The sequence below is a fragment of the Vombatus ursinus genome, unplaced genomic scaffold, assembly GCF_900497805.2.
Source record: "Vombatus ursinus unplaced genomic scaffold, bare-nosed wombat genome assembly UNPS02015030.1, whole genome shotgun sequence".
NCBI classification, from domain to species: domain Eukaryota; kingdom Metazoa; phylum Chordata; class Mammalia; order Diprotodontia; family Vombatidae; genus Vombatus; species Vombatus ursinus.
Genome location: NW_020954808.1, coordinates 906,251 through 934,221, shown reverse-complemented (window position 1 = coordinate 934,221; position 27,971 = coordinate 906,251). Strand labels below are relative to the sequence as shown.

Below are 27,971 nucleotides of genomic sequence, written 5' to 3'. Positions count from 1 at the left end.
GAAGAGGAAGAAGAAGTTAATGACAACAAGGGGAATGAGGAGGAGAGGAGAGAGTGAGAGACAGAGAGAGAGGTTAGAGGGAGAGAAAGAGACAGAGGAGAGAGAAAAGAGAGGAGAGGGGGTGGGGACAGAGAGAGGAGAGACAGAGACAGAGAGATAGGGAGAGATCACAGATCTAGACAGAAAAAAAGAAACAAAATATGCGCATAGGTAGGTGTGTGTGTGTGTGTGTGCGTGTGTGTATGTGTGTGTGTATGTGTGTTGGATGGAATGCTAAACTTGGATTCTGGAAGACCAGGTATAAAGTTTTCACCTCTCTCTGACACTTACATGTGGTTGGGGCAGCTACCAGTGTTTGAATGCCTTGACAACTTTCTCTGACTTATCTAATGAGTCAGAGGTTTAGTGATACATGGGATGGCTCTGTAGTTGGTGGAAACCTGCCTAGCTATGGTGTAGAAAGTACTTTGGCATCGTTCTCTCGGAGTGAGGCTGGCTACATATCCCCTTCTGGGTTCTAAGGGGACCCCTGAGAGTTTGGGGGTGTCTCTCTTTAAGGCTATTGGTTTGAGCCTCCATTATGTTGTGGTTCTCTCCCCACCCCCACCCCTAGCTGCCACTGACAAGGTTCCAGTTCCTTTTAACTGATTAGCTTTCACAGAGGCATATTTACTTTGAAGCTGCAACAAGAACAGAAGCACAGACATTTCCGCTCCTCCCTCTCCAACACCTGCAGGCCCAGTCTCCCCCCCCCCCCCCCCCCCCCCGTATCACCTTGGTCTCTGGGGACAGCAGGGTCAGACTTCATGCAGTTTTGTCATACTCTTGGTCCTGCCAAGTTCATGTTCAAACGCAGCGTGCTGCTGAATGAACTTTTATTTCAGCTCTTGCTCAGCAGGATCATTCCTCCACCCTCAGGGCCTCTGAGCTGAATCGAATAGCTGCAAACCCTGACACTGTCCTGACCTTTCAAAACTGTCAGGTGTGTAGCGTCTAAGCTCCAAGCCTCCAAGCACCTAAAATGAAAAGGCCAACGTGGGCCACATGTGGCGTAGGACGTGGAGGTCCCAAGGCCTCTCCCCTCTCTTCTCTTACAGGCAAGCTGTTCTGGAGAACAAATCCTTCTTGTTCCCTTGGACCACAATTCCCACAAGCCTTTGCAGACACATTCTAGATTATAGAGCATTGGGACTTTGGTACCGTGACAGACAGAAGCAGAGAATGAACAGCCATGATGGGTCATCAAAATTCTGAGACTAGAGGCTGCTGTCTACAACTGTGTAACCATAAGAGGTCAGTTCCTTCCAACTCTCCCTCCCCAGTGGCTATTAGTTGGCAGGAGCTTCATGACAATTTTCTCTATTTCTGGTTCCTGATTTTTGTTTTATATTACAATATCTGTGGTCAATCATGATGACTTTTGTGATGTATGCCTTTAATTTACTTGTGTACCATTGTATCGGACTCTTTGTGACCCCATTTGGGGTTTTCTTGGCAAAGATACTAGAGTGGTTTGCCATTTCCTTCTCCAGGTCATTTGACAGATGAGGAAACTGAGGCAAATAGGGTTTAAATGACTTGTCCAGGGTCGCATAGCTAGTCTGAGTTCAGATTTGAACTCAGAAACTTCCTGACTCCAGGGCAGGCACGAATAGTAGGCATTTAATAATTGATTCTTTTTTTTTTTTAAACACTGCAAAAAGGTAATCTCTATTTACAGAAGAATGATTTAAAGACATTATGCTTTTCTTTACAAATAGATGTAGAACAAGAATTGTCCCCTTTTAAAAAACTCTTTACGTATTTATCTTCAGGATTTCCACCCTCCACTATTAAAATCCTCCTGATGGGCTGTATCACAGTTGTAAAAATTTGACTTTTTTTTTTTTGTGAGTCAATGAGATTAAATGACTTGCCCAGCTAGTAAGTGTCAAGTATGTGAGGCTGGATTTGAACTCAGGTCCTCCTGACTCCAAGGCTGTTATTCTATCCACTGTGCCACCTACCTGCAGGATATTAGGGTGAGGGCAATGGGGAACACAGGTGACTAGTTTAGTTTACATAGAATTTAAATAAGAGAGGATTAGGCTTCCCCACAATGTTAATTTCCCATCTACCCCTCTGTTGAGCCAAGGGGTATCAATGTTTTTTTTTTCAGCCAAAAACAAGGTTTATTGAAGATTCACCATATTAGCTAGACTCTTAAGTAATCTGAGCATCTGTGGGCTATTGTCTAGATTGTAAGAATCAGAGCATCTTAATGGAGACAAGATGGACTTTATATACAGAAAGATTGTGGGAGGGATCTAGGAGTGGCCAAGTAGTCTATGAGGTAATAGAATTCCAGGGAAATGGAGGCTAGGTGGGACCAAGGGTGGGAAGTGGCCTGGAGCCATAGAGAGGCAAGACAATTGGAGGGGAGATTGGGTGTAGCCACAATGAAAGGCCAGTTGATGGGATTATAGCCTCAGGGGAACGCCAGAGATTTGGTCACTGTGGGAAAGTGCAGGGTTTTTCCTTTCTGGGGCCCAGATCCCAAACCCATCATTCCCTACTCAAACAAATGGGACCCAAATTCTTTTGGAGTAAGGGGTGAAGGTCTCGGCTTCTGAAACTGCTTCCTACTGGCAAGGGGCGTAGAGCTGTCCCTGACTCGAGGGGGTCCCAAAGAGGAAGTTGACTGGAAATGAGCACAGGCTGCATCCAGGGAATGATGTAGGGACTGGTATTTGCTGTTACCAACTATAGGTGAATGCCCTGTAGTCTGGAAGACACAAATCTGACAGAAAAGACTGCAGGGCCCAGATATAAAACAGGGACTAGATTTAGGGCCCAAATGAGAGAATAAAAAATCATTAGCTCTATTTTGGATTCAGATAATTCAGTTTTCCAACCATGCAGTAATAAATTCACCTTATAGCCAGACTCAGGAATAGCCAGGTGGGTAACATTCCCTTTCAAAGGAACATAATGGGGAAACTGAGCCAGGAGGATCCCATCTTAGACTGAGGCTAAAATTGCCCTCTCAGCTTTTCCCCATGCTGACTTCCTACCAGTATCACATTCTCTGAGTAGCTTGTGACATATCTCTCAAGATGGTGGATTATTGATTATTGATGGATTATGATCCATCAGACGATTCAAAGTAAAATCCTATGAGCTTTTACCTCAAACAGCAAGTTTCACTAATCACAGCTTAGGAAAAACTTTTCCGGGATTTACATCTCAAACTTAAATTTGTCCTGGTGTAAAAAGCCAATCATTAGAGATTTCTATACACTTGCAAATTCTCAGCAAGCCATACATAACCCAAACAAACTTTTTGGCTAGTTTACACATTAAAACAATAACCAACAATAGCTAAATTATTTCAGCTGTAACCAAACTATGAAAAGTTGCTTGACATAACTGATACAAAAAGTTCACCGATTTGAAACTTGAAACAAACCCATTACCAATCAGGTGACTTCAGTTTTGTTAAATGCATTTCCAAATTACTTTACACAGAGAATCAGCATCTCATCGTTAACAGTTAAAACTACAAATTTAAAAGAGCACGCTTACCCAAGTTCAGTGGCCAGCTTCTTTACTTTGAGCAGGATGTGCTGAACCTGGGTGATGCTTCCAGGCAAAGGTTGCCCCAGAGCCCAAGGCCACTGCCAGTGGGGCCCACTCGGTAGCTGCTGCCCCTCCCCCTTCCTTCCTTTTCCCCAGGTCAGAGAGGGTGAAATCAAAAGTGAGGGGTAAAGTAAAGTAAAGGGTGAAACTCTCTTCTCCTGTGAGAGGGGTTAACAGGTATCCTATTGACTCAAGAGAAGGGAGTGGGAGAAAAGAGTGACCAGCGTTGCAAGGAGAAGTTCTAAACTCCTTAATGATCAATCATAAAACCTCCAGAATCTGTCAAGATATTTTTAGCTGTTCTAACTTTCCCTGTAACCTCCATGAAGGAGGATTCAGAGGTGCAGAGGGAAGGGAGTAAGTAAGCCTTAGGGAACCAAAAAGCAACTGCAGTTTTCCCCAATTCCCTAGCGCCAAGGAAATTAACAGATACATTTACAGGTAGGGCATCTGTCCTTGTCCTCTACGCTGAGGAAGGGGTACCCAGGTCCATGGCCTTGAACCGACCCAGTGGACCGAGAGCCTGAGAGCATCAGGCCTCGTGTGAGACAGCCTCGTAACTGTCTGCCCGAAAAGCACCTCCAAGCCTTGATGCTTGGAGAGCAACCCAAGGGGTATCAATGTTTAGCACTGAGCACTAGCCCTCTCTCCCAGAGCCTAGCGGGTAAAGATTCCAGGAGGTAACCCCGAGGGTTTGGAACATCTTTTTTCTTTGCCATCAGCCTGAGCCCCCATCAGTTGGGTTCTCTCCATTTCGGGGGGACCAGTGACTAGTACACCAGTTCCATTTACCTGCTTAATGTTGGATAGCTTTTTATGAATGGATATTTACCTCAAAAATGTAGCAAGAACAAATAAATGTAGAAACATTTCTCCCAGCACCTCTGGGGCATACTCTCCCCTGTACCACCTCAGTCACTTTGGAGCAGGCTCTAAATTTCACTCCATTCCTATCTAGCATTTGTCTCACCAAGTTCATGTTCAGAAACAGTACGACTGCTGCTGGTTTACCCATGTCAGCTTCTCCTGGCCTGGGTGTCAAGGTCATTCCTGAAGTCTGGTCCTTCCTCTGGAAAGCTCTGGTGCTGGCTGCATCACTCGAGTCTAAGCAGGTTCTCCATCCCTGGCTACAGCCTAGGCCCTGGAACATGGGATGCTGAAGTGCCCTCTGGACCTTTAGAACTCACTAGGTCTTGTGGCTTCACTCCACCTATATTGGCAAAAAACAAAAACAAAAACAAAAACAAACAAATGAAAAGTCCAAGGTCTGAGGCTCAGTTTTTGGAATCCATGGTGGATCAGAGGGTTCTCTCCTTACGGCATGGTCTCTGTCCAGTTGTGCTGAGTGGAATAACCAAATAAAAGAGAAAAAGGACTATGCATTTATATAGCACCTACTATGTGCCAGCCACTGTGCTAAGTGCTTTTAACAAATATTATCTCATTTGATCTTCACAATAACCCTGGGAATTGGGTGCTATTATTATTCCCATTTTATAATTAAGGAAACTGAGGCAGAGAGGAATTAAGGAACTTGTCTAAGGTCACACAGCTAGTAAATGTCTGAGGCTGAATTTGAACTCAGATCTTGAGTCCAGGTCCAGTGCTTTCTTACTTGTGACTGCCACCAGGTGCCTCCAGTGAAAGGAAGAGGAATTAGCCAATGCTGACAAGCAATTTTGGATACCTCTGAAGTCAATCTGAGCCTCACACTCACCGGACTAGCAGTCCAGCACCAATTATGGAATGTTTATACATGCTTCCCACTTTCTCCACTTAGGCTTCATCACAATTCCCAGGATGCAGCTTCCTAGCATCCTTTCCCTCCTCCACTTTGCCTACTAATTTCATTTAAGAACCAGTGGAAATCCTACCTTCTACAGGAAGTCTTCTCCAAACTCTCTTAATTCTAGAGCCTTCTCCCCGTTAATTATCTCTGATTTATCCTGTATATAGTTAGCTTTGTATATATTTATTTGCATGCTGTCTCCCTCATTAGATTGTAAACTCCTTGAGGGCAGGGACTGTCTTTTGCCTCTTTTTTTTGTACCCCCAGCACTTAGCACTGTGCCTGGCACATAGTAGAAAATAAATTTTTATTGACTGATTGCTTCATTTGAGCAAGCTAATGAGATCTATATGCACCAGTCTCCTATTACAAATGCATGATTATATCCTGGAACCATTGGTGATCACCCCAGGGAAAGTGAGCAAGGATTGAGCTCCTAGCTCCTGAATCATCCCAGCTCTTTCTTGTCCTTGGCTTTCTCTTTCCAGCCCTGCCCACTCCTTCCAGGCCTCTTTAGTAAGTCTGAGGAAATCATTAAAGAATTAAAACTTGCCTCTGTTCGGGGTGAGAAACAGGTCATCCTCTTTCATTGTAATTGCAAGACTAGCTCTCCACAGTCCGGGAGGATGGAACTAGGAGCCTTGAGTGGGAATAGCCGGGAGACCCTTTGAGTGTTTGCATAAACGCCCAAACCCTTGGAGCTGTCCTAGTGCTACCTGAGGGGCTGCCCTGGAAGCAGTGGGCTTTCCCTCTTGTAGGTCCCAGCAGCCGTCATTGAGGGGAGAAATCACTGTGGGGAAGGGGCTCACCACTAGCAATAAGTACTGACCTACTGCCACTAACAGGCAGATAAATACAGGCACTTTGGGAGTGGCAGCACCCCACAGACCATCAGCCCTGCCTCTGACTTAGCCCTCCCAGCCATCACGTGTGAAGAAAGGCCTGGCATCTGCACCAACTGCCTGTCAATTTCCATTTACAGAGAAGGCAAGCCAGCCTAGCTGAACCAACAGGGCACCCCAGGGGAGAGTCAGGAGGCAGTATGTGGTAGATGAGTCGAGTTAGCACACCTTCACCACCATCTCCTTCAGACTCCGATGGGGACAGGCCAGAAAGCTGAATCCAAGAGCCTTGGGAATAGTCAGGCTTCCAGTTCAGCGCCTTCAACCATCATACTGGGAAGTAACCCCTGGGGAGATACAGCCTGGCCACTGCCCCTGTAGGGGCTTCAGTCACAGCCACTGAAGACCCAGAAAAGAAAGGTCTTGACACCAGTTTTTGGCGTTGTCAAGTGGTTGTTCATCAGATACTGATATGGTTTTTTCAGTGACAGTTACTTTAAAGAGGAAGCTATCTGCTTGGCTGCTGGCCCCTAAGGGTCATGGCACCTTTGATCTGACTTGCAGCTGAAACGTTTCGTGTGCGTTGTCTCCGCTCTTAGAATGTGATCTCCCTGAGAGCCTGGACTGTCTCCTTTTTGTATCCCCAGCACTTCACACAGTGTTAGCATGCAGCAAGTGTTTAAAATATCCTCATTTATTTGTTCATTCAGAGGCTGCATGACAACCTGTCAGGAATGATATCACGATGAGCTTGGAATATGGGTTGGATTAGGTGGCTGCCTAGCCCCCTTCCGACTCTGAAATTCTTTGACCCTGGGCCAAAGAGGCATTAGGGAGCATAGGAGAGGAGCCTGAGGCAGACAGGCAATCGGGAGATTTGAGTTCTCGAGTTAATCCATTGGGTGACCTTGAGCAAGTCCCTTCTCCTACTCCTTTGTCCTCCATCACACCACCCCACTTCCAAAATGAAGAACCAAAACCTGGTTCATTTGGAATCAGAGAACCTATGTTTGACGCCCAGCTTTCTGTATGTAACCTGTGTGACCTAAGGCAAATAACTTAGCCTTAAGCAGAGAGCCCTCTGCCTCAATTTCCTCAATGAAGAGCGTGCATAACCTTCAGTCGGCTCATAGCCGCCTGCTCCCTTCTCAGTCTCAGTCTCTTCCCCACTCAATCTCCCTAGTGCCTCGTTTTCATAAGGCTTCTCAAGGACTCTGCAGGGAGGGAGAGAGTAGGGAGAAGGGTGGTGACAGACTGGAGTCACTGTTTGCTGCTCCTTGGGGAACCAGCAAGCCCTGGCTTTGGCTGGCTTTAAAGCTATGGAGTTGACGGTGAGGATGGGGTGCCCTCTTGTGGGTAAAGGAGACAAGTGCAGGGAAGAGAAGCCCTGGGCTCCGTGCAGCTAGTTGGCAGAGTGGGGGCCATTCTGTACCAGATTCAGGGCTGGAAGGGGCTTTAGAGATCTGAGCCAGTAGCCTTTCTCCATTTTGCAGATCAGGAAACTGAGGCTCAGAGAATTGAAATGACCTGCCAGTATATGAACCCAGGGCTTCTGGCTCCGTGTCCAAGGAAAATGTCTCAGAGAACTCTTCTCCAAGGAAATCTCCCTGATTCCATCACAGAACCCTCATAGAGCACAGTGCCTGGTCCTCTCCGTGGCCTGATCTCCTCTGCTCTGGACCCCTTCCTAGAGTGTAGCCCCTTGCATTGAACGCAGGCCCCTTCCTGCTTTAAAACCTATGACCCTCGGGGCAGCTAGGTGGCTCAGTGGATAGAGCACTGGCCCTGAAGAAAAGAGGACCTGAGTTCAAATTCGACCTCAGACCAAACACTTGACACTTACTAGCTGTGTGACTCTGGGCAAGTCACTTAACCCCAATTGCCTAAAAAAAAAAAAGAAAGAAAGAAAAAGAAAAAAGAAAAAACTCTGGCCCAAACTCCCTGGGGACCGTTAGGTCTCTAACCTAAGACCCAGCTCTGGAATACCTAGCTTCAAACTCCAGCAGCAGGAGGTTGGAAGGTTTCTTTAAGGGACCACCCTGAGCAGAAAGATCCCAGGAAAGCATCCTTTCCAACTTAATAATGAATGATGTGAACTAGGAAAATGAGCAGCATAGAGTTCTGCGTGTGGAATCAGGAAGAGCCCAGTTCAAATCTTGCCTAACTGTGTGACCCTGAGCAAGTCACTTAACCTCTGTCTGTCTCAGTTTTCTTTCCTGTAAAATGGGCATAGTCATAGCATCTAGTTCCCAGTTGTTGTAAGTATCGGATGAGATAATATTGGTAAAGTTTATGTAAATGCTAGCTGTTGTTAGGTGCCAGGCTTGAATTGGCATGAAACTGCCTAGAGGACATGTGGAGGAGGGAGAAAAAGGCTGGGTAGGGAATCAGAAGGCCTGGTTTCAAATCCAGGCTCTGTTACTTTGTGAATGTTGGCAAATAGTTTCCCTTCTTTGGGCCCCTTTTCTCATTCGCAAAATTAAAATAATTTCTTCCTTCTGCAAAAGCCTTCCAGGAAAGTAAATCATGGTCCTTTATTTGATCTTTTTAGTCAGATAATTATGTTAATGAGAGCTCCTAGCCTGGCAGTTGGAGGACTGAGAGCTGGAAGAGGCCATTCATGAGCCCAACCATCCCGATTGACAGATAGGGAAACTGAGGCCTGTAGGTGAAGTGAGTTGCCCATAGTCATATTAAGTGGTACAGCTGGGAATTGAACCTAGGTCATCTGGCATCAGAGACAGAGCTTTGTGGGCTGTGTACCCCACAGTGAGAGAAGAAGGAAGCAGTCTCATCCCTGCCCCCCTCCCGCAACTAATAAGCTTCTTCCTAATTAGGAGCTCACATTCTTATGGGGCAGATCCTAAAAGGATTTTTTCTGTGAAGTTTGGAGTCAGTCAAAGGGCTGCACTTGAGGACCTAGAGGTCCACACATGGCCTCAAGGCCGCAGGTTCCCCACGTGTTCAAGAGGGCTAGCATCTCTGGTGTGAGGACTCACCGAGCACTTTTCAGGGGTGCTCATCCACTATTGGTTTCCACCTGGTGCCCAACTCTCAGCTCTGGCTCCAAGGAGCTGTAGAATGTGCAGTGGCTACATCCTGGTAAAACCATTGCCGCAGGTGGGCTAAACCAGGCTGAGGGTAACTGAGAGGCCTCAAACACAGTGAGGTGGGGGGTGGGGGTTGTGGGTGTGTCTCCCCAAAGCACGTGAAGACTTCTCCCAGAGGAATGGTCAGATAAGAAAAATTTGTACCAACAGCCACAAAGGCAGCTGAAGCAGGTGCGGGGCCCTTAGAGTTTGGTCAGATATCAAAGATGCCAAGGTCATCCATCGCATCCTGAGGCGTCCCCAGCCATCCTGACTTTGGTCCTTCCACTGGACTTCGATGACTCTGGAAGAGAGAGTGAGGCTGAGACTTTGTGCAGCTCTGCCTCACTTCAATCCAATTCAAGACATCAAGTCAAGACATCATCCCATGATGTCATTGGATCTCTTCGAAAATGAAGGATAAACATGATTATTGCTATTATTATGATTGTTAGGACCCCTGGGGCACTGCAGAAAGCCTCCTGCAGAAGACGGGATTTGAGGGAAGTCTGGGAAGCCAGGAGGTAGACAAGAGGAGAAAGTGCATTCCAGACACGAGGAACAGTCAATTCCAAGGCTGGGAGATGAGACGTGAAGTTTGCCCAGTGTGTCTGGATTCCAGAGTGTTTGGAGCAAAGTGTAAGGATTCTTAGACAGGTAAGAAAGGACGCCATCTCAGGCAGCAGCAGAGCCCAGGAAACTACTAGGATTCCCAGGCTGGATGGGGACCTCTCCTCAACCAGCAGTACCTCCTGAGGGATGCCTGTCCCTCTTTCCCAAAAGATTTACTCCTATGCCCCCGTGGGACAGAATGAATCTTTGTTCCAAGCCCTTAGGGCAGGAGGAGGCATTCCCAGCTGGGTGTGGGGCAGAAAGTTTCCTGAAATTTCCTCAGGCTCTTCCCTAAAAGTTGAGTTTGTGTGACCTTTGTATTTCGAGAAGGAGGAGGGACAGGTCTATTGAAGTCAGCTTTTACCAGCTCCTAAGAGCCAATTCTTAAGCATGCATTTACACCTCAGAAATCAGCAAAGTTGACCAATCAGGGCTTGATTTGTTGTTTTATTGATGTCTGGACTTAAGAAAGTGATGCACAAGTGTGTCATGTGCATATTTCCCCCTGGAGAGCCAGTTAAACATTTTACAAGCCCACTCCTGGACTGGGCTTTAGGAGGCAGTGTGGTAGTGGGGAAAGAATAGTGACTTTGGAAGCAGAGGCCCGGGGTTCAAATTCTGGCTGTGTCACTTACTTCTTGTGTGACTTTGGGCAAATCATTTTACTTCCCTAGACCTCGGTTTCCTCATTTGTAAAACAGGGAGGACAAAATCATCTTTGAGGTTCCTTATAGTTTCACATGTGGTCCTCCACCTTTCAATCAATTGACAAACTGATTGAGTGCCAGGCACTGGGCACCAGACAAAAAGGAATCAATCCCTGCCTTTAGGGAGCTTCCATTCTATCAGGAAGACAACATGAATATAAATACATACAAGCTTAGTTTTTCAAGGGAGGCATGGCCACCTGGTGTGGGGTTAGAGTCAGGAAAGGCTTCCTGTAGAAGGAGAAATTTACAGAGTTTGAAAGGAAATAAGGAATTGTGGGATGGGAAGAGAGGAGGAAATGTATTGCAACAAAGGAGTGCATGAAGAAAATGGAGAGAGATAGACAGACAGATAGAAACAGAGAAAGAAAGAAAGACAGAGACAGACAGAGACTGAGAGACAGAGACAGAGTGAGAAAGACACAGAGAGAGACAAAGAGAGCAGAGAGAGGAAAGAGAGACAGAGACAGAGACAGAGACAAACAGAGACAGAGAGAAAGAGAAAGAAACAGAGAGACAGAGACAAAGACAGAGATGGAAAGAGAAAGAAAGACACACACACACAGAGACAGAGAGTGGATATGGTAAATGAGACCCGGGGAGAACAAGTCCATTAAAGAGCTGGAAAGAGGAAGAGGTGTGGGGATGGCACGGTTAGAGAGGAAGGAAGATGATCGGCCATGTGGTCTCTCCAAATCCCTGGGAAGGAAAAGTATGCAGTAGGAGGGCGGGGTCTACAGTGTCTAATGCTCAAAGGTCAAAGGATAAGGATGGCTAAAGCCTATGCAAAGAGTGGTTGTCAGCGTGCATAGTTCAGAAGAGCATAGGTTTAAGAGCTAGGAAGGGCTTCAGAGGCTACAAGTACAACCCCTGAACTCTGTGGAGAAGGGAACTGAAACACAAGGTTTAACAGACTTACCCAGTGTCCCAAAGCTAGTAAAGGGCAGAGGTGGGTTTGCACCAGGTCCCCTGGCTCTCCCTGTACCTTGCTGTCTCTCTAGCTTGCTGGAGACTAAAGCCCGAACGCATGGGGTTGATGAGCCAGTGGGTGGTGAGAAAGTGTCCACCTGTGACCATCTTCTTACTCAATCTGCACCAATTGCATGCTCTAGCTAGACTAAATAAAGACCAGGCCTTCTCCTTGACTCTGGAAGAACTCTGGACTTGGGAGTCTGGCCACCAGAGGTCTAGCCCATATCCAGAAGTGAAGTCATTAATTAAGTACCAAAGGATCCGATGGAAAGTAGAACTCAGCCCATTCAGAGCTCCAAACCAAGTTCTGGGTTCAAGCCCCAGCAAATCTGAGTAGCTGAGAGTGGGTTGAGCAAGGACCCATCATAATGGCCTCTAGTCAACCCCTCCCAGGTACCTGAAGAGCTATTCATTTAGTTGAGGGAAAGGTTTAATTAGCCTAGGCCTCCACTAAATCAGAACTGCCTTGCTCCTAAACTCCCCAGGCACCCCGCCTCTCCGGCATCACCCATTCCTTCAGGTTATCTTTGTGCCATCTCTAGAACTTTCTTATCTTGTTTAAAAGCACATGCGCATACACACACACCTACACACCAATGAGGCCTGAAAGACTGGTTAACCCAGATGAATTCCCTTCAGGTGTGGAAGGAGAGTCCATAGGAGGAGAACCTGGGGAGAACAGCTAGGGCAGGTAAGAGATCTGGGTCCTGGAGTGACTCCAGGCCTCCAGCCAGCCTTCCCAGGTCATCTCTAGAGCAATGACTTGGGCGGTTACAGGAGGGGTGGCTCAGAGCTAATGGTGAGCTCCAGCAGGGAAAGGAGGCCCAGACTCAGAGGGTTTCCCTGTAACTCCATGTCAAGGGCACCCTCCTGATCTGACAGACCCAGGGGGCCTTCTGATTGTTCTGGCTCATTGACACGATCCAGATCATCTGCAGACTTCAGCTTGTGGCCCTGCCCAGAGCCCCAGGGGTGTAGTCACCTCTTTGCTGATGCCCATAGCTTCCTATGGATGCTCCAGATGTGCCATGATGGGATCCTAACATGGGTCATTCTTTCCACTGAAGCCACAGAGGCCTGATTTTCTCATGGGCTGTGATGGCATAAGCCTCAGCTTTTCTTAGTTCTATTTACCTGGGATTCACTAGTCAGTCCAGAGGGACACACCAGAGCTGCAGTCTTCTCCATGGTTATTAAGTCCAAGTCAGCTGGACTCATGCTAGGTGACCCTAGATACTCTTCAGGGTCCTAGGGGTGGTCCCTGGCCTTGGCCCTAGTTTGGTGTCATGCATCCTTTGGGCTTCAGCTCATTCCAGAACAGCAACAGTGGAGGACAGGTTCTCTCCTCTTGGGTGCCTTATGCCCCTTTTTTCCATGGTGTGAGCAAAAACCCACTTGGTCCTTCCTGAAATCACATTTTGATTCCATTACTAGAGCTGAGTCATTACGCCTCAATTGAGTGACCTTAGTTTCTGGGGAGGCGAGACGGTCTGAAAATTATCTGTCACGGCTGGACCTCATTGGAGGTTTGGGGAGATCCACCACACCATTGACCTCCTGTCACTGTTACAGTTGCCCTCACTTGACTGGAGACCTCATGGACCCATGTGTTGTTTCTGGGTATTCTCTTTACCCTCTTCTTCCCTGAGGAACCTTGGTTATCACCCATGAGTGCCTGGGTGATCATCCTGAGCCCACTGCTCAGGAAGCAGGAGTTGTCACAAGAATGTCATCATAGTCCTCCCAGCACTTGGATGGGCCTTGCTCCAGACTCATGCATCCCATGATACCCCCACATATCATCACTCAACTCTTCAGAATTCTCTGCAGCTAATAATATGAACCTGGAGCCCTTGTCATTCTCTTCTTGTGATGGAGAGAGGAAGGAACTGAGCATGCCTGTCCTCAGTCCTTTCTGGAGGAGAGGGCACTCAGTGGGGCATGACAGCTGCCTTAAAATATTTGAGGGGATAGGATCAGGTTTGTAAGAGGGCAGAACTAGAAGCAAGGGGCAGAGGTTGCAAAGAGGAGGATTTAGGCTTGAGGTCAGGAAAAACTCCCTAACAAACAGAGCTGAGTAGCCCAAAGTAGGATGGACTGCCTCAGAAGGTGGTGCTCCCAATGTGACAGAAGACTCACAGAGTGGGAGATGTCACAAGAAATATATGGAGAGGCAGTTAAGGGGCACAAAGGATAGAACACTGACCCTGAAGTCAGGAGGACCTGAGTTCAAATCCTACCTCAGACACTTAATAGTTGTGTGGCCCTGGGCAAGTTCCTTAACCCAGGTTGCTTATGAAGGAAAGAAAGAAAGAAAGAAAGAAAGAAAGAAAGAAAGAAAGAAAGAAAGAAAGAAAGAAAGAAAGAAAGAAAGAAAGAAAGAAAGAAGTACATGGAGTCGGGGAATGGAGCAGACAGAAGCAACCACCATGATGCCAGAAATGAGGCTGTGTGGGCATATTGGCACAAGGAATGTTAAGACAAACATCACTGGAACCCTCCCCCACTATGGGCAGCAGCTATTTCCTTTCTGCCCTTGGATTTCCTCATAAGAACCTGAAGCCCTTTCCCCCTAGGCACAGGGGAAGTCAATTTCCCTTTGGTGGGGGGGGGGTTGTTTTAAACATTTATTTTCTCTTTATAAATAGCCATAGACATTTTCCAATCTTTACTTATTTATTGGGAATGAGATCAGGAGGAGGTGGTTAAGGGGAAACATCCTGGGAATAAAGAGAGGAAATTTTAATATTGAGATGTTTCACCAGAAGCTCTCTCTGACTGGGGCTGGGGGCTCAGAGCTAAAAAAAAAAATAGAAGAAATTATAGTTCCTGTTACAACTTCTCAGAACAAGACAATATTTATATTGATAAAGTAAAGTTAGTGTGTGTGTGTGTGTGTGTGTGTTAAAATGGCTGAATAATCCTGATTAGCATGTCACCCCTCCCTAGAAGAAACTGGCGGGGGGGGGGGAGGGAGAAATGTCATATGTCATGCTTGGAATCAGGAGGCCTGGGTTTATGTCACTGACTGTTTCCATGCCTTTGAACAAATAATTTTTCTTCTCTGAACCTAACAAGGGGATTGGATTGACAGTTTCTAAGGTTTCTACCAGTTGTGACATCTGTAATTCTGTGGGTCCTAGAGCCTTCAGGGCTGAGAGGCAAAGGAAGAGAAGACAACCTCCTCTCCTCTCCCCTAATGGGTTTCTTCCTAATTAGTTCACCTCTAACCCCTCTCATTCTTAGCAGGTAAAAACACCTTATGCTACCCCTCCTGCAGAGCAGAACCAAGGACCCTGCCTGGCACTTAGCAGTGCTCCCTGGGATAGGTTTATCTGTCTTTACCAGATTTACTCCTATACTCAGGGATGATGGGCAGCTTCAAACACTGGGGGCAAGAAGAGGCATTTGCCAGCTTGGCCAGATGGATGCTGGGACATAATAGAGAGAGTGCTACCAGTAACTGCAATCCCACCTCAGGTAGAAGAGCCTTAGGCTCTTGAATAATCCTTAGATGTTTTCTCAAATACTGACTGTTTGCTCCCCAGAATTTTAGATAGATGAGGGGAAGGGCATTGAGAGAAGGAAGACATTCCCACTTGGAGCCCATCTGTTGATGTTGAGCCCAGCCTATGGAGCTGGTGGGGAGTGGAACGAGCAATTGATAAGTGTTACGATGTGTCAGCACTGTGCTAGGCACTTCATAGATACTAGCTCATTTGGTATAGTAGGAAGATGTGAAGCCAAGAGATGGCTCTTGTCAAAGCTTCGCTCCTCTCTTCCTACTGATCTTGGCCAAGTTACTCCCAGTCCATGGGCCTCAGTTTCTTCATCTGTAAATTGGAAGGGAGCAGGTGACTAGATTTAATCTCTAAAATCTGTCCCAACACTAACATTTCATGTCCTAAGGTCTCTCCCAGTCCCAGCATTCAATTTCTAACAAGAGTTGGAAGGGCAATTAGGACTTTATCCCCGACACAGATATTGGGAGGAAGGCACTTTCTCCCCAGTGTAGAGCACTGGCTACCCGACTAACCCACCTCCTCTGTTGGGCTCTGTCTGCCGCTCTCCAAGGTCCTGGCCATCATGCCTCTCTCCTGGAGTGAGTTGGCCCTGACAAGTAGCTAGTGAACATTTATTAAGCACTTACTACATGCCAGGCATGACCACTAGGTGGCGCCATAGTGCATACAGCGTCGGTCCTGGAGTCAGGAAGACTCATCTTCCTGAGTTCAGAATCGACTTCAGACACTTACTAGCTGTGTGACCCTGGGCAAGTCACTTAACCCTGTTTGCCTCAGTTTCCTCATCTGTAAAATGAGCTGGAGAAGGAAACGGCAAACCACTCCAGTATCTTTGCCAAGAAAACCCCAAATGGGGTCATGAAATGTTGAACACAACTGAAAAATGACTGAACAATAACTTATCAGGCATTGTGCTAAATCTTGCACATGAAGAAAAGCAAAAATATCTTCCCTGACCTCAAGGAGCTTACATTCTAATGGGGAAGACAACATATAAACAACTATGTGCATACAAGATATACATACGGTAAGTAGAAAGAAATCTCAGAGGGACACCCTGGATCTCCAGGGCCCATAGGTGCTGTCCGTTTTCCCCAAGCAAACTTTGAAAATAGAAAATAGCTACTGTGACTTGTTCTATTTTTATCTCCCTAACACTCATGGAGGGAGGAGAGACCCAGAGACACCATGAGACTCATACTGCAGTGGAGAAGAAAAGTATGATGAGGGAATGAGAAACTCAATTGGGGTACACCCCATGGGGAGGAGGAGAGGACAGAAGGAGAGGAAATGGACCACCTGTTTCATCTAATTACTCCTGCTAATACCAGGAGGCAGGCTCTTCTGCCTGATGTGGGATTGCAGTTACTGGCAGCACCCTCTCTATTTCTCTGCCCTAGACCTGCCATAGATACTTGGGGTGGGGGGAGAAGTAGGAATATTGATACCTAGACATCAGATTCTGGGGTTGAGAGGAAAGACCTGGAACTGTGACAGTGATAGGATGATTGCATTGAAGAGAGTAGTTACAAATCCAAGGAACTGGACTTCCTTGATGGCCCCATGCCAAGAGGGCATATCTGGGAACCAAGCTAGACAGCTGGGTCAGAAAGCTCTGCCAGAGAAGGACTTGGCAACAGTAAGCCAACTCCCCAGAGATGTTGGGTGAGGTTGACTTTGCCAGTGACGTAGAAATAGATGACCCTCCTCACCCCCATCTTGGACATCTGGAGTTTAGGGCCAGCCAAGGAGAAGCTGCCACCAGGATGCCTGGGAAACCTTGCCTGAGATGAAGAATGGACAAACAGTCCATGGGACCCCAGTTCTAAGGACAATGCTAGGCAATATTGGAGATCCCTGAGGGATCTTTGGGCCACTGCCCCTCCATGGGTATGAGTGGTCAGGGGGGCAGTCACAACCATTGTAGTGTGGTGAGGGAGTCTATTTCAACACTTATGACTATGATGAAAGGAGGCATGGAACCATGGGTCAAGAGCTGGCCTAGAAGCCAGAAGGACCTGAGTTCAAGTCCCAACACTGATATATACCGGCAGTGTAGAACTGGGCAGGTGACACAACCTGTCACTGTTCTAATCAACTCCCCAAGACTAGCTGTAGACGAGGTGCTGCCTTATATTGGTAGAAAGAGTTTTTTCAACCAGAAGATCCCTAGACCAATGAAATCACAGGCCCATTCCCTCTTCTCTGACTGTGACATGGAAGTGATACGGGTTGGGGCAGAATGAATGCTAACTTTTCCCTGCTAAAGGCTCTGGAGAGCAAGCTCTGTTCACTTTGGGAAAATGAATATGTGAACTAAGTTGAGTGTTCAGACCTCATTAGTAGTGCTGCTGATGATTGGGGAGTTTTAATTCTGTGTTTTGTTTTCTTTTGTGTAAGGTGTGTGTTGACTGCGTAGGTTATATATATATTCATATGGGTTGCCTAAACGCAGCTCACTGGGAGGCATGGATAGATATCTCTGGAATCTTGCCCACCCCTCTATAAGGGAGTCTGTGATTTCTGCCTAAAAGGGGAGTAGAGGAAGTGGCCATTAGACAGGCTTTCTCATCTGAGAGAGAAGTACAGGACTAAAATTGTGTGTGTGTGTGTACACACATATACACATACATATACTCACCTAAATACTTCTGGTTTAGGAACATGATTTTTTAAAGTTCAAAACCAAACCAAACCAGAAAAGCCTCCATCTCCCCTAGTCACTATTCCTTGAAGGGGGAGGGTACTCCAAGATTGCACCTGCAGATTGACTCCCACAAAATGCTAATTGCACAGACCATCGCAAATCGTGAATAGTGAGTGAATCCATTTATCCAAGTAGATGGTAAGCAGATAGGTATGTATAAGATAAGTAAGATAAGTAAGCAGATAGAAGAGGTGATGCAGATTAGAATATACCGGGAGAATACACAAGGGTGAATGGGAATTTTAGATGAATCAAATTGTCTTCTATGAGAGCTAGGTGGTGCCATAGCGCATAGAGCACTGGGCCTGGGGTCAGGAAGACATCCTCATGAGTTCACATCTGGCTCAGACACTTACTAGCTGTGTGACCCTGGGCAAGTCACTTAAGCCTGTTGGCCTCAGTTTCCTTGACCGTAAAATGAGCTGGAGAAGGAAATGACATACCACCCCAATATCTTTGCCAAGGAAACTCCAAATGGAGTCACAGAGTCAGCACAACTGAAACAAGTCAACAATAACAACAACAAATTGCATAACTCTCTGAATTGTGAAATTGGTTTGGGATTACTTGGGAGGTAGGGAGAGAGAGGAATTCACAGGCTCATCTAGAATTTTAGAAACAAGGCCCTTTGTCACTCATCTAAGGTTTGAGTGGGGGGAGCTGTGATGTTCAGTGTGCAGAAGATAAGGGGGCATATAAAGACTTGTCTTGTGGAAGAAGAATTAGTTTTACTCTGATTGTCTATGGAGGGCAAAACTTGGAGCAGTAGGAAGAATATGAAGAGAGGCAGATTTCGGCTCCATGTCAGCAAAAACTCGGTGACAGACAGAGCTGTCCCAAAGTGGAATGGGCAGCCTTGGGAAGTGGTGGGTTTCCCTTCTTTTGGAGTAAAGGTTGGAGGATCACATATCAAGGACATTGATCTGGGGAGCTGGCTGACCAACGCGTGTGGGATTTGGGGAAGTAGCCCCAGAAAGGGGAGCTGCATCAGTGTTGAAGAAGAAATAGCTGTCCAGGCAGCTGGTATCTTCTGAGATTGCTACCAGCTCAGAGTTTTCCTTAGAACCTCAGAACATTCCAAAGCCTCCTAAACGAGCATCACTACCTGGATAGTCATCTCATTTTATGACTCAGGGTGGCCAGGTAATGCTGCGGTTAGTGCATGATTCCTTTCTTACTCAGCTCAATCGAACAAATATAGATCAAGCACCTCTAATGTGTCAGGCAGCATTCAGCAAACATTTACTGAGCGCTTATTACGTGCCAAGCCCTGGGGGTACACAGACCAAAATGAAACAGTCCCTGCCCTTGTGGGGGTTTCCATTCTAATGCTGAAGATGACATATCCACAAATAAGTACTGTACCAGGAAACTTGAGGAAGGAGACAGCACTGCTGGGCCTGGGGGGAGGGGAAGGAGGGGAGGGGGGTAGGAATACAGACAAAACTTCACAGAGGAGGTGGTACCTGAGCTGAGCCTTGAGAGGCAGAAACGAAGGAGGGAGGGAGGGAGCTTCCTGGGGTCAAGGTATGCAATCAGGAAATGTCCAGCTCAAGTTCAGGAGACAGCTGGCCACCCAGGACTTGGCATTCTCAAGGGAAGTAAAGTAGAAAATGAGGCCGGGGATGCACTGGTAAGTGTTGATCCATCTGTTTTATTAACACTTTCCCAAGACTGAACAATAAACAAAACAGTAAGTCAAGACCTTAGCATTTGATAATATCCAAGGTGTAAATGCTCACAGTGAAAATTTAGCAATGAGGTGGAATCCTTGAATAAAACTGAAAAAAAGAAGTGGTGGGATCTCTATTCTTTTTTTTTTTTTGAGGTAATTGGGGTTAAGTGACTTGCCCAAGGTCACCCAACTAGTAAGTGTCTAAGGCCGAATTTGAATTCAGATTCTCCTCACTCCAAGGGTGGTGCTCTATCCACTGTGCCACCTAGCTGGGATCTCTATTCTGAAAAGCCCAGAGACCCGGTTTCAAATTCCTGCTTCTGATGCTTACTACCTGTGTGACCTTGGGCTCATCTCCTCATATCCCTCCCTGTGTGACCTCATCTCCCTAGACCTCAGTCTCCCCATCTGTAAAATGAGGAGGTTGGACCCACAGGCCCCTGCCAAGGTCTGTTCTAACTCTAGGGACCTCTGGAAGATGGGGGGGCCACTGAAGATTTTTCAGTCTATTCTTACGGGGTTATGAGAAACAGGTTCTGAAAATCACAGGCGCACGACAATTTCTCTGTCAGAGCCTGCTTGGATCAGGATATCCTGAGTTTGAGTCATACCCTGCTACCTGTGAGATCCTGAGGAAGTCATTTGCCTTCTCAGGGCCCCAGGCAACTGTCTAAGACTGTAATGGTGCTGTTCAGTCATTTCTGACTCTCCATGACCCAATTTGGGGTTTTCTTGGCAGGGATACTGGAGTGGTTTGCCATTTCCTTTTCCAGCTCATTTTACAGTTGAGGAAACTGAGGCCAACAGGGCTAAGTGACTTGCCCAGGGTCACACAGCTAGTAAGTGTCCGAGGCCAGATTTGAACTCAAGAGGATGAGTCTCCCTGACTCCAGGCCCAGCGCCCTGCGCACTATGGCGCCCCCTAGCTGCCCTGCAAAAAGAAAAGAAGTTTCCACACAGGGAGTTCCCCATAGCAATAAGATCATAGTCCTGGCCCCAAAACAACAACCCCAACTCAACCAGCTGCTATTTCTACAGCTCCTTCTTCCCAGCCCCACGAGGATAGGTATTGCAAGCATTATGAGCTTCATACAGACGAGGAAACTGAAGTCTAAAGTCAGTGTCAGAGCAGATGCTGGAGCCTAGACCCAACGGTCTGACCGTCACCCACCGTGCGTGCTGCCTCTGGCGGTGAAACTGCTGTCTGGCAGGGATTTTCAGAAATAAGCCTCATAACCTCATAATCATAGACCAAAACACCTTCAGGGGCTCTCCCTCTTCCAGAGGATTGGAGTGCTGGAGGCAGGGTCAGGAGGCCTGGTGCCCAGGTTCAGCGCTGTTTCCTTACCTATATCCTCTGTGTTCTAAATCCCAGGACCTAAATTATGACCAAAGCAACTCCCCCAGGAGACAACTCCTTGGCTGACAGCAGGTAAGCTCCCTGAGGGCAGGGATGGTTTGGGTTTTTCCTCTCTGGGTACCCAACGTCTAGCATGTTGTATGGCATATAGTTGGGCAGCTGGGTGGTGCAATGGATAGAGTGCCAGGCCTGGAGTCAGGGAGATCTGAGTTCAAATCTAAACCCAGACACTTACTAGGTGTGTGACCCTGGGCAACTGTTTGTCTCAGTTTCCTCAACTGTAAAATGAGCTGGAGAAGAAAATGGCAAACCACTCCATTATCTCTGCCAAGAAAACCCCAAATGGAGACATGAAGAGTCAGACATGACAGAAACAACAGAACAACAATGGCACACAGTAGGTGCTTAATAAATGCTGGTTGAGAATGAACAATCAACCTGAGTCTGACTCAGTTCTCCTTTCTAACACTCAGTTTTCTTCTTACAGTTGCGTGTGAGCTGTTATGATGAGGGAATGACTTAACAGGAATGCGGTCAGATTAAACTCTCCATGCGTGTTTCCTCATCTGGAAATAAGCCATTCTTAGGCCCGGAAAGAGTGGGAGTCTCGGCTCCCTGCCAGACTGGATCGTTAAGGGGCCAATCAGAGCGATTGCTGGAGGACTGCCCGGCACAGGCCTGAGGGTGTTGTTGTAAGACTCTTTATTCTCAGGCTCCCCTCTCTCCCCTTGGTCTTTGCGTCTGCCCTCCCAGGGAGGATGCCCAGCCCCTGCTCCCTCGTGCATAGGCAGGACCCCAGGGTCCCTGTTCCTACACAGAGTTTATTTCATCACTTGGCTGAAGCTCCTACTGGCCATTTCTGCCCGAAGCCATTCCCCTCTGGGTGTTCTGATTGGCTGGAGACCCTCAGCCTGGAAATGGATCCTTTCTCCCTGTGACCAAACTGTCCCACAAGGCACTTTGGGCTGGGATATCTCAATTGTGCCACCTTTGTGGCCCGAGGAGAACATTTAACTTCCCTGAGACTCGGTTTCCTCACCTGTAAAATGGGAATCCATTCCACAGGGTTCATGGGTTGACCTTTCAGAGCTGGCAATTTGATTCAATAATCCAATTCACACGTATTGAGCACCTACTATGTGTCAGGCACTGAACTAAAACCTGGGGATACAAAGAAAGGTAAAAGACAGTCCCTGCCCTCAAAGAGTTTATAATCTAATGACCTAGATCATCTAATCCAACCTCTTTGTTTTTTACAGATGAAGAAACTGAGGCCTAGAGATATAAAATGACTTACCCAAAGTGGCCAGAGATGAGATTTGGACCCAGGGTTTCTTGCCTCATACCAGGGCAGTTAGGTGGTGCAGTGGATAGAGCAGCCAGGTCTGGAGTCAGGAAGACCTGAGTTCAAATCCACCCTCAGATGCTTCCTAGCTGTGTGACCCTGCACAAGTCACTTAACCCTGTTTGCCTCAGTTTCCTCATCTGTACAATGAGCTGGAGAAGGAAATGGCAAACCACTCCAGTATCTCTGCCAAGAAAACCCCAAAGAGACGGACGTGACTGAAACGATGAAACCATGACGACAATCAGCTACTGAGATCCGAATGATATAAAAGGAGTGACTGATTCTCAGCTCTAACGGGGAGGTGAGCAAATAGTGCTTTGCAAGCCTTTGAAGCCCTTGGGGAAACATAGAAATAGAAGGCGAAATGATGTAGCTGCAGCTGGCAGGAAGTTCTAGAGGTACCCTCTGTGTGGCTGTGGTGGGATTCAAACCCAGCTCCTCCTCACTCCTAGGCCAACCCTCCACCCACCATCCGCATGGGCCTCTCCCAGCTCCCTGGCTCCAGAGGGCTGGACTCAGTTTCTCCCACGTCTGTAGCACAGAAATGTGACTTACAAACTATGACAAGGCACTAATGAGTGCCCGATCTGGCCCTAGGCTTCCCTCCTTGACCCTCAGTTTCTTCCTCTGTAAGATGCTGAATTGAGCAGGCATGTGGCTAGGATAAAGGTCCCTTATGCTCTTCCTATCCCCTTCCCCTATGTGGACCTAAGCTTTCCCCCTCTGTACAAGGGGTCGCTTTCTTCTAAGACTTGGAGACAAGAGAACTAATCGTTAATTACCGCCACTACCCCGGGCTCTCCCAAAGCTATTCTGAGATTGAAATACCACCATGAGTCACCAGAGGCTGAAGAGATGTTAGAGCCCACCACCCCACCCCGTTCAACAACCCCCTTCTTTGTACAGAAGACCCGGGTCCGCGCAATCGGCGCCTTCTCCCAGTGGTGCTGAGCGGCAAGCCGAGTCGGGGCAGAGAAGGTGGGCAGAGGGGGTAATCCAGGGTCAGAGTTTGGAAAGGCCTGGGCAGCCAAGGCCGGGGATTCAAAGGATTCAAACTCCATTCAAACGGATTCAAGGGCCGAGGACACGGAAATGCCGAGCACTCAGACTTGGACAGGAAGAGCAGGATTTTGGGGGGTGGGAGGCGAGGACGGACCAGAAGGGATACGGGAGGGGCAAGGCACTGCTCGAGATGAAGAGACCGCCAGAGGCACTTGGGGGTTTGGGATTGAGGAAGTGGCGAGAGCAAGGGGGATGCCCCTCTCTGCGTGTGGTTGAGGCGGTGGGAAGGTGCAGCTCGTGGGCGCTGAGGAGGTCGGTGTGTTTGAGGGGACCGCGGTGAGCCGGCTGTGGCGCTCCTTGGGAGAAAAGGGATAGAGATGGACGCGGTGGACTTTGCGGGGTGGAAAGTTGCTGAGAACAGGGTGAAGAGTGGTAGGGAGGGGCAAGGAGTGGTCTTCTGGGGGATTGCATGGAGATGGAAGGACGGTGGCAGGAAGGCTAATGGCTGTTGGACTAAGGAGGCCCCGGAGCCCAATGGAAGGGGAGGGATGGGCTGAGGGAGGTGGGGTTGGGGAGGCCGGTTCCTTTTTTGTCAGGCTTCTATGTCTCCAGATCCCGGGGGCTCAGGACGGCAGGCTGAAGCAGTTTTCATCTATGCATTTTCATGTCACACTTATTTTCCCCTTCCCTACTCTTTGAGCCATCCCTCATGCCTGAACTCTTTCCACACGTGCCACATGACCAGTCAGAGAAACCTCAGTCCCGGAGCCTTCCTGTCTTGGGTGGTGAGCCAGCTTCCTGGGACCACCACTCCCTCGAGGAAGCGAGACCCCTCTGTCGGGCTTTACCTCATGTCCCTCCGAATCCCCTTCCCCTGTCTCTTGTCGGCTCTCCACAGCCATCTCCCTAACACCTTTCACTCCCCTTTTCTGGGATGTCTGCCTCTATTATGGAAGCTCTTTGAGGGCAGGAACTTGGTGCTTGTATCCTCAGAGCGTAGCACAGCACCCAGCACGTTGGAAACACTTAATAAATATACCTATCTGGCAGCTAGGTGGCGTCATAGTTCACAGACCGCTAGGCCCGGAGTCAGGAAGACTCGTCTTCCCCAGTTCAAATCTGGCCTCAGACACTTCCTAGCTGTGTGACCCTGGGCAAGTCACTTAGCCCTGTTTACCTCAGTTTCCTCATCCGTAAAATGACAAACCACTCCAGCATCTTTGCCAAGAAAACCCCAACCGGGACCATGAAGAGTTGGACACAACTGAAAAACAACCGAACAATAAAAATCAATCAATCAATCTATCTATTCCTTGTAATAAAGAATTGGAGAAAAAAACTTGTTAGCAAAACTAGCCAATGTGTCAACTGAGATATGTTGAGTCTGGGAGTATATGTGTAGGGTCACACACCCATAGTCCCCTACAACTCCTCAAAGAGGGAAAAGTATACTTCCTTGTCTCTGGCAGCTAGATGGCCTAGTCAATCAAGTACTGGACCTAGAGACAGGAGAGACGAATTCAAATCCAACTTCATTTACTAGCTGTGTGATTGTGAGCAAGTCACTCCACCTCGGCCCGCCTCAGTTTCCTCATTTGTAAAACAAGGATAATAACTCCCGGGATTGTCATGAGGATCTATTTGGAAGGAGCTTTGCAAACCACCAAGCATTCCCTAAGTGCCAGCTGTTATCATAGTCTGGCTGGGGTGTCATTGTTATTATTGGTAACAATGGGAATCAGAGGACCTGGGGTCCCAGAGGGGCTGCGCACAGCCTTGGGGCCATCCCTGGGGCTGACACCTGAGGGTCACAATTCCAGCAAGTTCACTTTTCTTGTTCTGGTCTTTCTGTGGATTTCCCCTCTTGTAGACCATTGTGTGTTTTTACGACCATCCCTTCAATCTGCAGGTGATTTGCCCGGGGTCAGAGAGAGCAGAGTTCAACCCTAATCGGGAGCTCTTCCCAAGCACTGAGGTCCTGGTCTCTGCCAGGTTTGACATCTCGTAGGGCATGGGTCCTTACTCTTTGTTGGCAGTGTGGCAAAACCCACCGACCCCTTCTCAAAACCATGCTCATTGTCTACAGCGACGCAAGGAGATGGCCACTCAGTTAAAGATCAGTGAAAGATGCAATTTTTCTTCTGCCCAAGTTCACAGACCTCTTGAAATTTATCCACAGATGATGGACCCCAGGTAGGAAGGTGCGTGGCTTGAGTTCTCCTTACCCCCTTCATTACATTTTACTTAAGGTGTCCGGCTCCCTCCAGAAAGTTAAATTCCAGGAGGGCAAGGACTGGGCCATTTTGGTCTTTGTACTCTCAGAGAAGAGCCTGGGGTCTGAGACGTGAGGAGGATGGGAGTGGGGAGAAAAGCTTAAGTGCTTCCATAATAAATCCTTCCTCCCTCCCTCCTACCTTTCCTCCCATCCTCCCTTTCTTCCCTCTCTCTTTCCTTCCTTCTTTAACATGCCCTGCCTGAGACTGCTTGAGGTGCATAGCCTTGGGCACATCCTTTCCTCTTTTTCTCCTCTGTAGAATCAGAGGTTTAGATTAGACGATCTCTCAAAGTCACCTCTGAAATGACATTGTATGTTGGGTCCCACAGCCTCCCCTAGCGCTCCTACTCCACCTTCACTCAGGAAATGTCCAGGTCATTTCCTTATGCTTTTCCCCTTTCAGTTTAAAAATACAAGCAAACAGGGGCCTGTGTGTTTGGGATATTCCTTCTTTTAAACAGTTATTGTGACAAAAAAAAAGTCCTAAACGGCTCTGGGACAGGGCTTCTGTAGCCACTGTCCAGGGAAACAACCTCAGCCTGGGAGAGAGGTGTGGCATAATTCTAGGTCTCACTGCCCAACGTGCTGTGTGAGCTTCTCTCTGGGCCTCAGTTTCCCCTCCTGTAAAATGAAGGCTCTCTGAAACCCCTTCCAGCTCTGGTATCCCCAAGTCCTAAGGTCTTTTTCAGGTCTGACATGCCCTGTTCTAAAGGCCCTCCCAACTGACATCCTGTGTTCTAAGGGCCCTCCCAGATCTGAAATACATAGCTGCCTTTCTCCTCTCCCCCCAGACCTCCCATATCCTCAGCTCTCATCACTGCAGGGATGTGACCTATGGTCTGTCAAGAATGGCGAAGGAATCAGGATGAGAGGAATTCTGGTAAGTGTCTAATTCGTGGTGTGGAGTGGGACAGTGGGATTTTGGGTCCGGATAAAGAGAGGCTGGCCATCCCTAACCTCACCCGGACCCTGGTCCTAGCATCCGAGTCATTTCAGAGGAAGAGATGGAGGGAAGTCTTTTGGAAGGTCAGTGGATGTCCAAGAGCAGGGGAGAGGGGAAGAACCTGCCTGCTCTCCCCATGATGCCCCCTTTGGGTCTGACCTGCAGCCTCACTGTCTGGGAGTTCATAGGATTATGGAATCTGTAAGTCACAGGACCTTAGGACCTAGGACTCACAGAAGAACCTTGGAGTCACAAAACCTTAAACTTATCAGCACAGAATTTTATTTTATTTTTGGTGAGGCAATTGGGGTTAAGTGACTTGCCCAAGGTCACACAGCTAGTACGCATCAAGTGTTTGGTCTGAGGCCACATTTGAACTCAGGTCGTCCTGACTTCAGGGCCGGTGCTCTATCCACTGCGCCACCTAGCTGCCCCAGCACAGAATTTTAGACATAAAATCTGAGAATCATGGAGGACCTGAGTTCAAATAAACAAAATAAAGCACTTTGTCAGGTTTGAAAGGGAAGGTCATTATTGGCCAGGGAGATCAAAGACTTCACAGAGAAGGTAGCATGTGGGTTGGATAGGACGGGTAGGAATTCCGCGGATAAAGAAGGGAAGAATGAGGAATAATAGCATGAGAAAGTGAAAAAAGTACAGTAGACATGCAGAGGGCCATAAAGAAGCCTGGAGAAGACTGGGGGTGCTAAGTCTTCCAGGATCCCGAAGGCCACCTGGGGAGGAGGAGCTAGCCTCATTCCAGCTCTGCCCTCCAGGGCAGGATCAGGAGCAGTCGGGGGAGGCTGCAAAGAGGCTTGTTTAACCTGGAGGTCAGAAACAGCTTCCTGGAGAGGAGAGCTGGCTTTGTCAGGAGCGAGTCAATTAGCCCCGAGTTCAAATCCAAGCCCAGACACTCACCAGTCGGCTGACCCTGGGCAGGGATGACCGCAGCACCCCTTCCCAGGGTTGCTGGACCAGACACACGACTGGCACAGACTTTAGAGCTGGCCAGGACCTTACGGGCTGTCCGGTGCCACTCTGTTGTTTCACCAAAGAGGAGCTTTTGAGGGCCGGGGGGGGGGGGGGCCCAGCCAAGGCTGCACCGTGGCCAGGCTCCCACCGCCGAGCCGGCCAGGCCCTCACCTTCTGTGGTCCTAAGTCTACTCCTCCTTTCATTTCCAAGCTCACCCCTAGAGGGGTGCAGGCAGCAAGCTCAGGCCTGACGCTTGGAGCCCTCGTTTGTGATGAAGGGGCTCCCTGGCATCATCTGAACAGCCCGAGGTGGAAATGCTGGCGTCAGTAAAAACCCCGCCGGTGAGGGGCAGCTAGGTGGCACAGTGGATACAGCACCGGCCCTGGAGTCAGGAGGACCTGAGTTCAAAGGTGGCCTCAGACCATACACTTGACACTTATAGCTGTGTGACCCTGGGCAAGTCACTTAACCCCGATTGCCTCACCAAAAAAAAAACAAAAAACAACCCTCCAGTGGGAGCTTGGGGGCTGGCAGG

The 27,971-nt window shown here is 48.1% G+C and overlaps 1 long non-coding RNA gene across 1 annotated transcript; it reads left to right on the top strand.

Annotated features, from left to right (window-relative positions):
• Positions 1 to 818: 818 nt before the first annotated feature.
• Positions 819 to 22,062, top strand: LOC114030912. Its single transcript, XR_003567686.1, has 4 exons — positions 819 to 982; positions 1,098 to 1,293; positions 20,911 to 20,967; positions 21,383 to 22,062. It is a non-coding gene; the product is annotated as an uncharacterized LOC114030912 (long non-coding RNA).
• Positions 22,063 to 27,971: the final 5,909 nt, after the last annotated feature.